The following is a 15,649-nucleotide window of genomic DNA, read 5'->3' as shown; positions in this document are numbered from 1 at the left end:
TAAAAAGTTAACAGGCAGAAAGGACTCTTGGGGAGTCCCAGCAGAGCCACCATGCACAGGGGAAATTGAGTCCCTTCCTGGGGTTCTCTCTGTCTCCTCTCTAAGAGAATTTCAAAGTGACATAAGGACAGTTTATTACAGCGCAACAGGAAAACTCCAGGACGGGCAAGCTGTAAATGTTGTAGCTGTCCAGAAGAAGATGGAGAAGGCAAGCTGCCCTAGTGGTCAGCGACATGGCAGCAGGCAGCCCATGGCAGGAGGAGGGGCAGCTTTAGAAAAGAACAAGGAGGCCCAAAGCATTAGTTGGGGAGCTAATGCTCTGCCAGCATCTGAATGAAAAACACAGAAGGGAAGAAAAAGAAATAATTACCCCTTGGAAGGCAGGCAGACCCAGCCAAATGGAAGTCAAGCTGGCTTAGCTGACTGAGGGATAGGAATTCTGGGACGGAAAAACACATTATCTTAATGTGAACCCACTTTCCTAGAGGTGGTTTTCTAGCCAGGTCCCTGACTTGTCCCGTTGCATTAGCCTTTAAGGGAGGAGACAGAGATGTGTCTCCACCTACAAGTAGATTACATTCTTTACATACAATAGGGAACTGCTCTCATGGGAGCTGATTTTTCTCACCCAATCCCATGTGCTCCGGTCTCTGACATCATTCTGCTTCCTGTCCCCTTGGCACTGTACCTAATGACACTTAATCTGTCTAATGATATCCTGTCTAATGTCAGACTGTCATTTGGGGATGCTGGTCCATCCCAATTTATGGGCACTTCAGGACAAAATGCTAACTGTGCCTTTATGGTGATATCTACAATTTGCAGATGTGATTCCTTTTCTAGAACTGCCCAGAACCAGCCTGAGAATGAGTTGAAGGTCAGCTGGTGCACTGGACACTCTAACTTTTCCCACAGCTGAGAAGAGATGGAGAGAAGATGACTCGCCTGTGTATGCCCAGGAAACTGAGGCACAGCAGGGCTGGCCCTAGGCTATTTATCCAGGATTGAATACAAGAACAATCAGAATCCCTGATTCCTCATTCTCCGTGATGATATGACCTTCGTGATCCAAGACTGACCAACTTTGACATTTTTATTCTTTACTTGGCATCTCCTAGGTGGCAAATAAGGCCCAAGCAAGGCCAGCTTTATTGGAGTGTGACCTATGCACTCATATATAGAACCTATAATTAGAAGGACTTGATGCTTGATCTAATTTTCTGCTATCACTTTCTTAATGACGATCTTAATCATTTTTTGAACAACAGGCCCTGATTCTTATTCCACACTGGACCATGCAAATGAGTCAGCTGAGTGTGGCCCTTTCCTTAGAACCATTCAACATTGCAAGAAGTCTGCCACAGGGCTGATGCAGTATGGCAGAGACCATGGGAAGACAGGGGTGTGGAGTAAGGAAAAGAATCTGGCCATGTAAGACTTACCCAGGCAATGCTCTCCAGCTCCATACCCTCCCCAGCTGCTAGCCAGCCACATATACTCTCTGTGTGTTAGAACGGTCTTGGTTCTGGTACTGTAGGGGGAAACTGTAGCCCTAAACAGCAGCTACAATCCCAACAGTCCTGTGGGCTCACTGCCAGGTCTTGACAATAATAGGAATACCCAGAAAATGTGGACTCTAGAAGCCCTACTCTTTCCATGTGTCTCTTACCCACACTTCCTTGCTTGTTCAAACTCCTGTTGGCTTTTTGTTGTCTCTGCCTGGCCAGACCCAGCCAACTTCAGGAAAAGGACAGCAAAAGTTCATCCATGCTGCAGAGCAAATGGCAGACAAAATCAGTGGGCTATTCATGCAAATGGCACGTGGGTGTTTGGGGACGGATTTGCATCCTGCTGGCCTACATGCATGGCATCTAGCAGGCGTTTGAGTCATCAGTGAAGTGAGTGCAGAATGGGTAGATGCATGGGGCAAGGTCTGGGAGTCTGAAGGTCAGCCAAGAATAGAGGCTTTGTTGTTTGTAGTCTGTCTTCACTTTTGTTTAGCGGGGTGCTGGATGGTGAGAATCATAGAGAGGCTCTTGGATGTTCCCAGGCTGAGGCTAGGAAGGGATGGAGAGGGAGCAAAAGCCAATGGCCCAAGTTCAGGAAGAGGCAAGAAGGACTAATGAGCACAGGTGAGGTGTGGGAGCCCTAGAGTCTCAGCAACTGGGTGGAAAATAATGATGGAGGAGTGTAGAGAGCCAGGTGGTGAAGGGGAGAGACAGAAGTCCTGAAAAGCGATCCCCATCTTTTCTGGGATACAGGGAACCAGGCAATAGGAAGGGGTTCTGCACGGATAATCAGAATAAGTGACATTTAGGTACTTGTAACATAAGCTGTTTCCTCCTCGGGAGTTCGGGAAGGTATGTCTTAGACTGGTTGTTTTTGTTGTCACTCTAAGAAAATGTCTAAAGCTGGGGACATTGTCCAGAAAAGAGGCTTATTGGTTCACAGTGTTAGAGATCCAAGAGTCTGCTCAGCCCTGTAAGGGACTTGAATCCCGGATAACAAAACAATATGGTGGATGGCTTGGTGGTCAAAGCATGCATGTGATGAAAAATTAGGAGGCCAGTCATCTGTCTAGGACTCAAACTGTGCTCTGGTGTGAGAACGCCTCTCATTTCTCTAGCAGAGGCCCTCCCAATGAATGACCTAGCAACCTTTCATTGGGCCGTCTCCTAAAGGTTTCACTGCCTCGCAATATCACCACACAGGACCAACTTTCTAGCTTATGAGCCTTCAGAGACACAATCCCACCATATCCAAACCATAATGGGGGTACCCAGTGGGCACATGGGCTTGAAAAGCATAGGGATTCCACTAAGGACATAAGCTAACCTCTCCTCGAGTCTGCTTTTACAGCAACATTCTTTCTGGCATCTCTGGCTTGTATTTTCTCACTTAGTTCCTATTTCTTGGTCCTCTCAGAGGGAAGAGCTGAAAGACCAGCTGTCCCAGGACAAAAATTCCTCTGAGGTCTCTTCCCCTTATCACAAGTGGCTACAACTGTTTTCCCCACCAGGTGGAGGCCAAAGCAAACCATCTTTCAGTACTGACCCTCCTGGATACGTGCAGCAGCCCAGCTCCACTTCTCAGAGCCCCACGCTGTCTTAAAGGTCATGCCCAGCAGCTGCTGAAAGCCATGGGCTGGCCAGCTCTACCAAAACGAACAAACTCGAGAAGCAGACAACCCTGTATTCACATCTTCTGCTTTTCTCCACCAGCGACATGGTGGGATTGGTGGGATTTTGTATGAAATGATAAGAGGAAGTCAGGCTATACACGTGCTCATAGCTATTCTGAAGAAATGAGATAGGAATGAAGGCCCTCCTTGAAGTTCTTGCTCAGGCATGGCCTCTCTTTATGAGAGTCTCAAATCAGGACTCCTCCAGAAGCCAGGCAAGCAAGACAAGGTTTTCTACTTTCCAGCCAGTAGTCACACATCTTGTCACTCAGGGTTTCTATTGCTGTGATGAGAAACCAGAACCATGGCAACTCTTATAAGGAAAACATTTAATTGGGTGGCTCACTTACAGTTTTAGAGGTTCAGCCCATTATCATCATGATGGAGAACATAACAGCATGCAGGCAGACATAGTGCTGGCTACATCTTGATCAGAAGGCAACAGGAAATGGTCTGTGACACTAGAAGTAGCTTGAACATAGGAGATCTTAACGCCTACCTCCACAATGACACACTTCCAACAAGCCACACTTAACAATGCCACTCCCTATGAGGGCCATTTTCTTTCAAACCACCACAAGTTACAAAGTCTAACATGAGTCACAGAACCAATTCTGTACAACACAGAGGAGTGACCAAAAAACTAGACCAAAAAACGCCAGCCCGTGAGTGGCCATGCCAGGATGCATAGCTTCTATTATGGTTTTGATATGATGTGTTTCAAGAAGGCTCACATGTTTAGGGTTTCATCCCCATCTGGTGATAACTTGCTGGGTTTTGTAAACTCTAGGAGATACAGCCCAGGGGTAGAAACCAGGTCACTGGGTATATCCTGTCCCTGGCTCCTGTCTGTCATTTTCTCTCTACTTCCTCTCCATCATCGGGGAATAGCCACTCACTCCTGTTGCCATGATCTCATTCATCATGAACCTAGGATTAACAGAGGCAGTCTATGAACTAAAACCTCAGACCCCATAGCCAAAATAAACCTCCCCTCCTGTGAAGTTGCTTGTGTCAAGTAATTGTCACAGTTAGGAGTCTGATTAACACAATTTTCTTCCAACTCCACCCCAAGTGGTGCTACCTGGGTGGGAACTGTCTGACATGGACTCTTTTTTTTTTCTACCACAAAATTATAAAGCTCATATTTCTGAGTGTGTGTGTGTGTGTGTGTGTGTGTATGTGTGTGTAAAATCATGGTGTCCTCTAAAAAACAATGCATAACCCTAAGATTCCCAGTGAATTGCTATAGAAGCAAAGGTGAGTAGAGACAGAGTTGAGGTTGAATTGAGTGCCTCATCCCTAGCAACCTGCTGTTCACAAAATGTTTGAGGAAGGGAAGTACAGACAATGTTCACTAATTTTGCTTTCTTATGCATGCACATACATTGACACAAACCCTCAAGTCCAAGGCTGGAGCCCTGGGTCAACAATTAAGAGTACTTGCTGCTCTCCCAAAGGGCCCAAGTTTAACACCCATTACCCTCATCAGGTGGCTCACAAAACACCTATACCTCCAGCTCCAGGGCAGGCAACACTCTCTTCTGGTCCCTATGGACACCTGCATGCATGTGGTGCACACACACATACACTAAAATAAATGAATGAATCTCAGAAAAAGTACAAGACTCCTAAATCCACCCATGAGTCTCCAACTTTCCATGTAATAAATAGGAAAACAAGAATCACAGCAAGCAGAGGGTGTTATGTGTCACAGAATGTCTTCAAGCCTAGAGTCTGGTGGCCAACCAACTGCCCAAAGGCAGGAACGTGAAGAAAAGCTGCTGGAATAGCTCCAAATTGTTTAATTTCTCTACAGTTAAGTCAGGAACCACCAGTGGTTTTAAGAACATGCTTTGGTTTTAATAAAAGAAAACAAGAGCTGGTATTTCTAAATTGGTACACTCAGCCAATAATAGATTTTAGGCATCAAAAATCATCCTGTCTACCAGCTTGTAGTTTTTTAAAAAAAAAGATTAAAATACAAATTAATTGATCTATTTGGAAAATCTATGGCTATCTCTTGACCCATTAGAATACAAAAATAATCAAAACAACATCTGCTTGATATTATTTCTAGGACAAACAATTGAGACACCACAAATAGCTAAGGAGATGGAAAATACCAGCATTAGGACAGAATTTTACTGCTACTTCCAAAGCCTGCACAAATGCACCCTCCTGAGTCCAGTGAGCTTCTGCTGCAATGTGTTCACCTTCATGGCTCACAGCTGCCCCTCCTAGGCACAAGCACAGCTTAGACCTTCATCTCCTCGCTTTGACTATGACACTGGCATTCCATTTTGGTTCTTTCCTCTACCCAACCTTCCAGCCTAAGCATAGCCGCCAAATGATGACACTGGAAAGCCCAGCCCTAGACATTCCTCTTCCGAGAACAACAAACATCTTTCCGTGGATATAGCTTCTGTGTTTGCAGGCTGAGACTCAAAGTCCTTAGGTTGGTCTTCACAGCCCTCAAGAGCCTCCCCGTGTGAGGTTCTCCTACTCTCCCACAAGCAGGCTATACAGAGCCCAGCAGCATTTTCTAGTAGCTATGCCTTGGTAACCTGATTTATCTCTGCCTGAAGGAACCTCCTGGCCATATCTACCCAAAGTGTAGTAATAGATGCAGCTCTGGTCTTGCCTGCTACATGAAGACAGAAGACATTCCTGGGACCTCACAACCAGAGGAGTTTCCCTCATCCCAGTCCTGACCAGTACATGATCACACGCACCACACATCCAAGTTGTTTACTGGGTAACTGTGGCATGGAAGGAGGTTGAGAGATGGTGAGTGTTCAAAATGGTTTTACAAAGTGTGTGTGTGTGTGTGTGTGTGTGTGTGTGTGTGTGTGTGTGTAAGCCAGAGCAGCTCAGTGAAGTTGGTTCTTCCCTTTTACCTTTCTGTTGGCTTCTGGGGATCAAATTCAGGTTTCTGGGTTTACAGGGCAAGCACCTTTACCCATCGAGTCCTTCCTCCAGCCTGATAGGTGGAGATTTAAGAAGTATTTAGCTTTAAATGATCCAGGAAGTTTCTTCAAATTCCTCATCTCACTAAGGCAGGGTGTGACTATCTGTTAAGATTGTAGTGAAAAGGAAATGAAACACGTCACATAAAAAACAAATTGTCCAGTGTGTGCTTCCACAGTCAGGACTCTCAAATGGAAGAGGGGGAAATGCAGAGGTCAGGGAGGTGGATTAAAAAAAACAAAAGAAAGGGAAAACAAACAATGTTTTCTCTTCCTTCTATCAGAGCTATAGGCTCCATCGCCTCACTTTAAGAGGAACCAGCCCACATTATCATCCTTGGGCACAAAATTTGGGTAGTAATAATCCAAAGACCCTGGAAAATGTAGGATTGATTAATTTTCTAAATATTTGGTGTGTGTGTGTGTGTGTGTGTGTGTGTGTGTGTGTGTGTGTGTGTGTGTGTAGTTGCCCATAAAGACCAGAATAGAGAGAGCGTTATTGTCCATAAATACCAGAAGGGAGCACTGCCTCCTGGAGTTGGACTTACAGACAGCTGGGAGCCTATAATTCAGATGCTGAGGAAATTCTGGCCTCTGAAAGAGCAGTGAGTACCTGGGTCATCTAAAGTTACTAGCTGATGCTGAGCTGTGTTAGACATTATCATGTTCAAGATGGAAGGAAATGCAGAAAGTCCCTGTCCCAGGGAGAGTGGACTGTAGAAAAAGAGCTATCGGTGACAGAATCCAGACTAGACAGTGTTCTGCCCAGAGCCCCTCCCCTCCCACACACCCTTCTTGGGGTCAGCAGACTGAGCTCAGAGAGCCGCTGCTAATATCAGAGAGGCGAGAGGTTAATAAGCTATTTTCTCGAAGGCAGTGCCGATGCTTGCTCAGAACTGCCAAGAACAATCATGCTGTTCTGGAAATTGACCAGTGGCAGGCAAAAGCTGAGATGTGTTTGCTCACGAGAACTTCTGTCTATAGAGTGAAATCATTGTGAATCTGTAGTATTCATAGCTCCTCCCCACTCCTCTCTCCAGCTCTGTGGCCTGATAGCTCCACCCAGAAAAGGCAGGTCATCAAAGCCTTTGGCTACCAGTAGACACTCTCACTTGATACAGAGTTATGTGCTAGTTTAAGAGGCAGCATTAGAAGCAGAAGACAGATAGGGCCAGTAGCTCCTCTAGTCAGAAATTGTATGGCAACCCCTGGCCAGGTGCCTGGCCAGGGTATTCCTGATTGTGAGCCCAAGGTTGTGTGCATCTATTTTACAGACAGGAGCAGCCTAAGCACCCTGGCCAGGGGTGACCATCCATGTACAGGTGCTTAGAGACTCCTGAGGAAACTAGAAACAAAGGCAGCCTTGGTGGAGGGGTCTACAATCTACATGGCTTCTTCAGGTCACTTACAGATTCCCCCAGCAGGGGTTCAAGTCTTGCTTGAAAAGCCTCTAGACAGACAAGTGGAGACATTAAATTACCAGAATTAAAAATCAAAACACAAGAAATAAAGCATCAGTGTGTGTGTGTGAGAGAGAGAGAGAGAAAGAGAGTATGTGTGTGTGTGTGTGTATGTGTGTCTGTGACTGTGTATGTGTATGACTATGTATGTGAGTGTGTGTATGTGTGTATGAGTGTCTGTGATTGTGTGTGTATGTATGTATGTGTGAGTGTGTGTGTGTGTGTGTGTGTGTGTGTGTGTGTATGAGAGTGTGTGTGACTGTGTGTGTGACCCTATTCCCCATGGAGAATGTGAATAAACATCTGCTCACCCCAGATACAGAGCCTACCACAGGCCAAAGTGAGGATGCCACCAAAGTTCATCTTCATGAACCAATATTTCATGGGGTTACTTAGAAAGAACAGAAATGACTCAAAGATACCGTGTCATCAAAAGCCCACCTTAATGTGGTGGCAGCTCATGAAACAGGAAACCTGGAGTAGCAAGCAGAGCAGGCAGGCACATCAGCCGGTTGAAGAGCAGCCTTCCTAGGGAGCTCAATTGGCCACAATCCCTTCCACTGATCTTTGCTTCCTTTTGGAAGCCCAGCTTGTCTGAAAGTGTCTCTCACACTCCTTTCTTCTTCCTTCTTCTATAAACTTAGAGTGGCAGGGGTTGGGGGCTGGGGTGAAGTGGGGTGGGGTGGACAGGACTGAGTGTATCTGGTTAGTTTCAGGAACTTCCTGGGGCCTTTGAATTGTTTACTTCTCCAGTTTAGCAGGCTTCCTTATAAGATGGAATTAATGCTTTTAGCTTCCCTTAGAACATCCTGCCTTTTAACCAACATTGTTGCAAGATGAAGGGTTTATCTCAGAGGACATTGCCCCAAAATGCAGCCACATCCACAGATGCATATTGCTGAGGTGAAAGACTGAGGTCTTAGCCAAATAAGTTACTATACAAGCACACAGGACACCATCGCCACTCAAGAGAGAGTGTAAATCCATGGTGGCTTTAATGGAATATGCACAATACACAGTGTCCAAGCCCAAGCAATGCAAAGAGAGAAGATACATACAATCGTGTTCAGCAGGAAATCAAGCATCCACCAGAAATCACCTCTGAATGTCACTAGATGTTGGGTTAACAGGTAAAGTCAGGAAAGCGTGCATTGTAGATATGTTTCAGAGCTAACGAAAACTCTACTTAAAGTTGTAGGGAGTAAGATTTCAATAAAAAGAAACTATACAAATGGATCAATTTTTAAAAAAGTGTGGAAATGTGGCATTCATTTTCAAACTAGTTAAAAAAAATAAAAACCTGTCAACCAAGATTTTGTATCCAGTCAAGTGATGCTTCATAATGAAGGTGAAGTAAAGACTGGACAGGTGACTTCCCAGAAGGGTCACCTCATAAGACATTTATATATTTGCCCATGTCCTCCACAGCACCTACTAGCTCTTTCTTTCAAGTCCCTACAATGGTTCCTCTTTAACTTCCTTGTTTCAGATATTCCTTCAGGTTTTATATTTACATTTGAAGATTAAGAGCTAAACAAATATAAATATAGGAGCTAAAAAGTAGTGTTTGTGGTTTTGGATCTGGGTTGTCTTGTTCAGTATAGTATTTTTTTAGTTGCATTCAAGTACTTGCAAATTTCACAATTTTGTTTTTCTTTACAGGTGAATAGTATTCCTTTGGTTATCTCTACCACATTGTAATACTCATTCATCTGTTGAAGGACATTTAGATTGTTTCTGTCTCCTAGCTGTCCTAGTTAGTTTTGTTTGTTTGTTTGTTTGTCAAACTGACATATAACATGATAAAATAAAGACCCAGAGACAGATATTGGGGTTCACGATTCAAGCTGAAGATCAGAGAAGTAAAGCAGCCAAACCGGTATACCTTACCTATACCCAGCTGAAATGGCAATCTGTCTCCACAAATCCTCAGAGGCAAAAGCCCTCAGCTCCTGTCTCCTCCTCTTCATATTCCTTTTTCTGCCCAGGCAGATCCTCCTGCCTCCACCTCCCTAGTGCTGTAATCAAAGGTGTGAGCTCTGTTACTCTTCACTCTTGTGTAGGCCAGGGTGGCCTTGGCCTCAGAAAGATCCATCTGCTGTCTTCTGAGTCCTGGGATTAAAGGTGTGTGCCACCACTGCCTGGCTTCTATGACTAACTACTATGGCTGCTTTGCTATTTTGATCTCCAGGGGCTTCAATGAATCATAAACAATATATCACCACACTGACATAAGTTAAGAGTCTTGCGGAAGAGGGAACATCAATCGACAATAGTCCCACATAAAATTGGCCTGTAGAAACCTATGGAGCATCTTCTCTATTAATAATTGAAGTGAGAGGGCCTAGACTGTAGTGAGAAGTGCCACCTCTGGGTGAGAAGGCTGTGTAAGAATGCAGACAGAGCAAGCCATAGGGAGCAAGCCAGTGGAGCCGTGTTTCTCCATGGCCTCTCCTTCAGCCTCTGCCTGATTTCCATAGTAACAAGCACTATTTGAGGGATGCAAACGGAAATAAACCAATTCCTTTCCAAGTTGCTTTTGGTCATGAGCTTTATCACAGCAAACTAGAGCACCATTTATGAATATATCCTTTCTTCCTCTCTATTTTATATGTGTGGGTGCTTTGTCTAAATGTGTGCATGTGTGCCACGTGTCTGTGGAGACCGGAAGAGTGCACTGGATCATCTAGAACTGAAGTTGAGGTGTTTGTAAGATGCCATAGAGGTGCTGAGAACTAAATCTGGGTCCTCTGGAAGCAGCCAGGGCTCTGGAACGCTGAGCATATCTCCAGCATCAGTTTTCACATGTTTATTGGTGGCTTCCTTCACAGGTTTATACCTTAAAGGTAATCAGGGTGACTGGGCCCATTTGGCATGTTCCCACTATCTGGAATGGGGACCAGATAGTCCTACTGATCAAGGCAGCATACTTGGTGTAAAGGCTGAGTGAATGCAGAATTACCACAAGGCTGTTACACAGTGATGGACGAAGTCAGCACCAGCTCCTTTGTCCAGGCACTCTTGAGGAAGGTGGAGCTTCCCAGCCATCTTAGTCACACCATAAATATTTTGCAAAGAACACTCGATATGCTAACACAGTAAAGAAAATAGAATCACACAAAATGATCAGTGTGAACCAGAGAAGGCAGAAAACGGGGTCAGGGGTGGGGGGTTAGAAAATAGTCATTGAACAAATGAACACAGTAGAAGACAGTTATGCTTGAGGTTGGAATTGAAATGATTTTAAATGTGAAAGGTCTGGATATATAAATAACAAGAGATTGTCTCAATGAGGAAAGAGAGAGAGAGGAAGAGAGAGAGAGGAGAGAGAGAGAGAAGAACCCTGACTATACATCTATAAGAAACTGACTTTAAAGACGCCAATAGATTAAAGGATAAAGAGATACCAGATAACAGCAAGCAAAAGAGAGGAACAGTACTTATACTGATTTATACAAAGTGCACTACAGAATAAGAATGATTAGCAGGAGTGCGAGGAGAAAGACAGTGATAGAATGAAAGGATTGTTCAGGCCCTGCTGCGTGCAATTGACATCAGAGTGTCAAAACAGGCAAGGCCCAGACTGATAGAACTTAAAGGAGAAACAAACACACCCACTGTTGTGACTGTAGATGTCAGCACCCATCCTGCAGTGATTGAGGTCCAGCAAGCAGAAAATCAATAAGGATATAGCGAGCTGAATAGCGTCATTAATCAACTGAATCTAATTGACATTTATAGACTATTTCATCCAGCAACAGTAAAATGTCCATTATTTTCAAGCTCCTATGAAACTCTCGCCACAGCAGAATACATTCTAGACCTGTAAACAAACCATAACAAATTTGAAAGGATAAAAAATCATACCAAAGTATGTTCTTACTACAATGGGATCAAACTAGAAATCAATAGCAGAGGGGAAAAAAGGAAATACTAAAAACATACATAGGACGGACACACACAGAAGAAAAAATGTACACATTTTTAATTAAATCAAAATTAAATGCAACTTCATCAAAATGTGAAGGGTGCAGGGAAAGAAATCAATGGTGGACAGATTTACCTCACTGAATGGGTGCGTTGGGGATGGAGAAACACCTAACCTAGAAGTCTGTGTATCCACCACAAGGAATTAGCAAAGGGGAAGGGAAATTAGGTGCAGAGTCAGAGTTTCATAAATTAAGATGCAAAGTTCACAGACTGGATGACATCGCATGATTAAGACATCAAGTTTAAGTGAAGCGTGCTGCTGCATCTTGTTGTGGGATACGTGTACACTGTGTGAAGCTGTATTGCTGTGTTTGGTGCAATAAAAAGCTGACCAGTCAATAGCTAGGCAGAGGATACTGGTGGGACCTCCAGGAAGAGAGAGAACCCTGGGAAGGAGAAAGGTGGAGTCACCAGATACACATGGAGGAAGCAGGATGGTCAGTATGGTCAGCCATGCAGCAAAATATATATTAAATAATATGGGTTAATTAAGTCATAATAACTAGTTAGGACCAAGCCTAAGCTAAGGCCAAGCTTTCATAATTGATAATAAGTCTCTATTTCATTACTTGTGACCTAATGGTCCAAAGAAAAATCTGACTACCTGATCTCAGCGCTTGGGAGGTAGAGTCAGAAGCATCAGGAGTTCAAGGCCACCCTCCAGTAGGCATCAAATTGGAGACCAGCCTGAGCTGAAAGAGACCCTGTCTCATATAAAAAAAAAAAAAAAAAAAAAAAAAAAGGGAAACAAACAAGCACTCAGTTCTCTCTAAGCTGGTCTACGGAAGCAACATCTATTCTATCACAAAGCATGATAGAGTACTCCACCATGATTTGTGATAGAAGGTGACAAATTGGCCTTAAAATATACATGGAGCTACAAAAACAATCAGGAATAAGGAAGACAATTTTGTAAGCTGAGGGACTTGAGCTCCCCAATTTCAAAAGTTATTGTAAAGCTTTAATTCCCATGAGAACATGGCATATAGAGATGTAAGTTCTTAGGAAAGAACTGGGAATCCAGATATAAAACCCTGCATTCCTGATTAACTAACAGTTCTCTGTAGAAAGGAGAATCTCCAGTAACAGGGGCTAGGTCAGTCAGGTAGTGCTGATGCATGCCTTTATTCCCAGCACTCGGGAGGTAGAGGCAGTTAGAGCTCTGTGTTCAAGCCCAGCCTGGTGTATATAACTACACAAAGAAAGCCTGTCTCAACCCCCCAAAGAAAACAAAATAAACAAATAAATAACAGGGACAAGACAGGGATGTCCATGAATTTACACCCTTCTCTTACCTCACACAGTAAAAATTAGTCAGAAGAGAAGAACTACAACTTCTAGGAGGAAAATTCTTGGTGGAATCTTATATAATCTCCATGGATCCATAAACAAGAACCATGAAAACCTTACAAATCCTGATATATTGCACTTAATTAAATTTAAAAGCCTCTGTGCTTCAAAAACCAACCCATATTAAACAATGAGACTGGCCATAGATTGAGATAAAATATTTACAAAATGTACGTGAAAGAGGATTTATACCCAGATTGTAAATAGAGGTTTTAAACTTGATATGACAAATAGCCTGATTAAGAATGGATGAAAGACTTGAGCAAACACTTCATCAGAGAAGATATAAGGGTGATGCACAGACACAGGGGGAGGCGCTGAGTGTTAGTCAGCATTAGTCATCAGGAGATGCAAACTCAAGACCTGTCATACCTATGCTCACTGCAGAGAGCTGCACAAACAAATGCACAGGACAATGAAGTCCAGAAACTTCACCGGGGGGAACTGTCCAAAATGAATGAAAATGCCTTGTGTGTGAATGTTCACTGTAGCTTAATTTATGATAGTCGTCAAACTAGAAATAATGCAAATGTCTGGAGAAAGGATAAACCCATTGAATGGATCCAGAATTTGAGTGCAATGTGACTGGGCAACGTGGAAAGGACGCAGCACTGGTACGTGGTGGAACATGGATTGACTTCAAACAGTTTGCTTACAGAGCCAAGTTCAAAGGCTCTACAGTGTGCAAGATTCTTTGTGTGTTCGGTGTCTAGAAGAGGTATTTTACAGTGATGAAAGGCAGGTTGCTGACCAGGGGAGGGAAGGCAGGGGTCCGTTCACCTCAAGAGAACACACCGATGGCATTTTAGGATGATAGCATTATAAAAATAGATAGTGGCCATGGTTGTCCAACTCAGTAAATGTATTAGGCGCCATCAAGTTGCTCACTTGCAATAGGTAGATTTTAAGGTATAGTAAGTGTATCTCGATAAATCTGCAAAACAAAAGAAAAAACCTACCCAAACCACACCAAGCTACAGCTCCTTATGGATTCAGAAAATGAATGATCCCTGGAAGATGTAGAAACGCAGAGTGACAAGGTCCACCCCTGAGAAGGTTGTGACACAAATTCTCTCCTCTTGACCTATACTGCTCCACTCTGGCCCTCGCTACAGCCAGCCCTGCTCAGGCCACGCCCTTTCCAGCTGTCTACCATTTCTGTGGACACTTCATTTCCCTGCCAGGAACTCTGGGGCCATGTGCCAGGTTAGCCCAATCCTTTTCAGCATCATTAAAAGGAAATCTCTTTGGTGCCAGGAATGGTATAAATACAGCTGAAATCAATTCTTATCTACAATCTTGGCCTTTAGCCAAACCAGAACTAAGCATTAGAAACACATATCTATTGCTCATGCACCACTAGCCCCATTTCCCCTCATAAAGAACTGTGGTGAAAGAGAACCCTGGAAGCCGCAGTGAATACATACACACGTCTACTTTATCCTTCATGTCTGGTCCATTGTGCATGAATGTGTGTGCATGTACATGTATATGCATGTAACGCTGTGTGTGTGTGTGTGTGTGTGTGTGCGCGTGTACCCATATACACGCACACGTCTGTTCCCAAAGGTGTTGGTGAAAGATGGGAGGTGAAGATGTGGTCGGCTGGTGTCTGAACCACTGAGTTTTACTTGGGTGACACATCTGTGAAGAAATGAGAGGCTGACGTCATCACTTCCTCTGACAACTTGGTTTGTTGATTTTTTTTTTTTTCTAACAGGAAAACATTTCTCTGTGGACAGAGCAGCCCATTTTCTCTCCTGCTGCTGTAGTCCCAGGAGCAGCTGAGTCTTTTAGGGCCCCAGAATCCCTCAACTACCCATTTCATATTTCTTCCACAATCCATCTCTTGATCCTTGGTCAGTTTGCAACTGTGCTGGCTAGTTTTGTCAACTTGAAAATAAAAATAAAATAAAATACAGTCATTTGAAAGGGGGGAACCCCAACTGGAAAAGTGGCCCTACCAGATGAGCCTGTGGACAAGCCTCTGCAGCATTTGCTTGATAGACTGTTGATGTGGGAGGGCCCAATTCACTGCGGACAGGGTCATCTCTGGGCTGGTGATCCTGAGTAGTCTAAGAAAATGGGGCTAACAACCCCTAGGAGGAAGCCAGTAAGCAGTGTCCCTCCATGGCCTCTGCATCAGCTCCTGTCCCCAGGTTCCCGCTCTGCTTGAGTTCCTGTCCTGACCTCCTTTGATGATGAACAGAGATATGAGAGTAGAAGCTGAACAAAACCTTTTCTCCACAAGATGTTTCTGGTCATGGTGTTTTATTACAGCAATAGGAATTCTAATAAGACAGCAGCAGATGTTTACTGAGCTCCAAACAGGTGAAAATGTCCATCTTAGATGCTGTGGGAAATGCTGGGAAGAAAAGAAGGACTTCTCCTCAGATAAGTCACAGTCTAGCTAAAGCAGTAGGTGGGAGACACAAATGATCACACTAGCAGGTAATAGTTAATAACCTTGGTACCAAGGAAACTACAAGAATCTTGAGGAAGAGGACAAGCCTTCAAGCTGGAACAATCCAGGAACCCTGGTGGGAAAAATGTCCCTTAAACTAGGGCTCAAGGATGGGTAGAATTTTGAGTGGCAGGGTTGCCAGAGTAAAGGAAATGGAGCCTGAAGAAAAGGCATGTGCATGGCAGGGGTTGGAAATGGGAAAGCTCAGGGCATGTTTGCAGGGATACAGGATACA

This window comes from Phodopus roborovskii, unplaced genomic scaffold (genome assembly GCF_943737965.1).
Source record: "Phodopus roborovskii unplaced genomic scaffold, PHOROB, whole genome shotgun sequence".
NCBI lineage: Eukaryota > Metazoa > Chordata > Mammalia > Rodentia > Cricetidae > Phodopus > Phodopus roborovskii.
The sequence above is the reverse complement of the archived record's forward strand: the minus strand, read 5'-3'. Positions refer to the sequence as shown.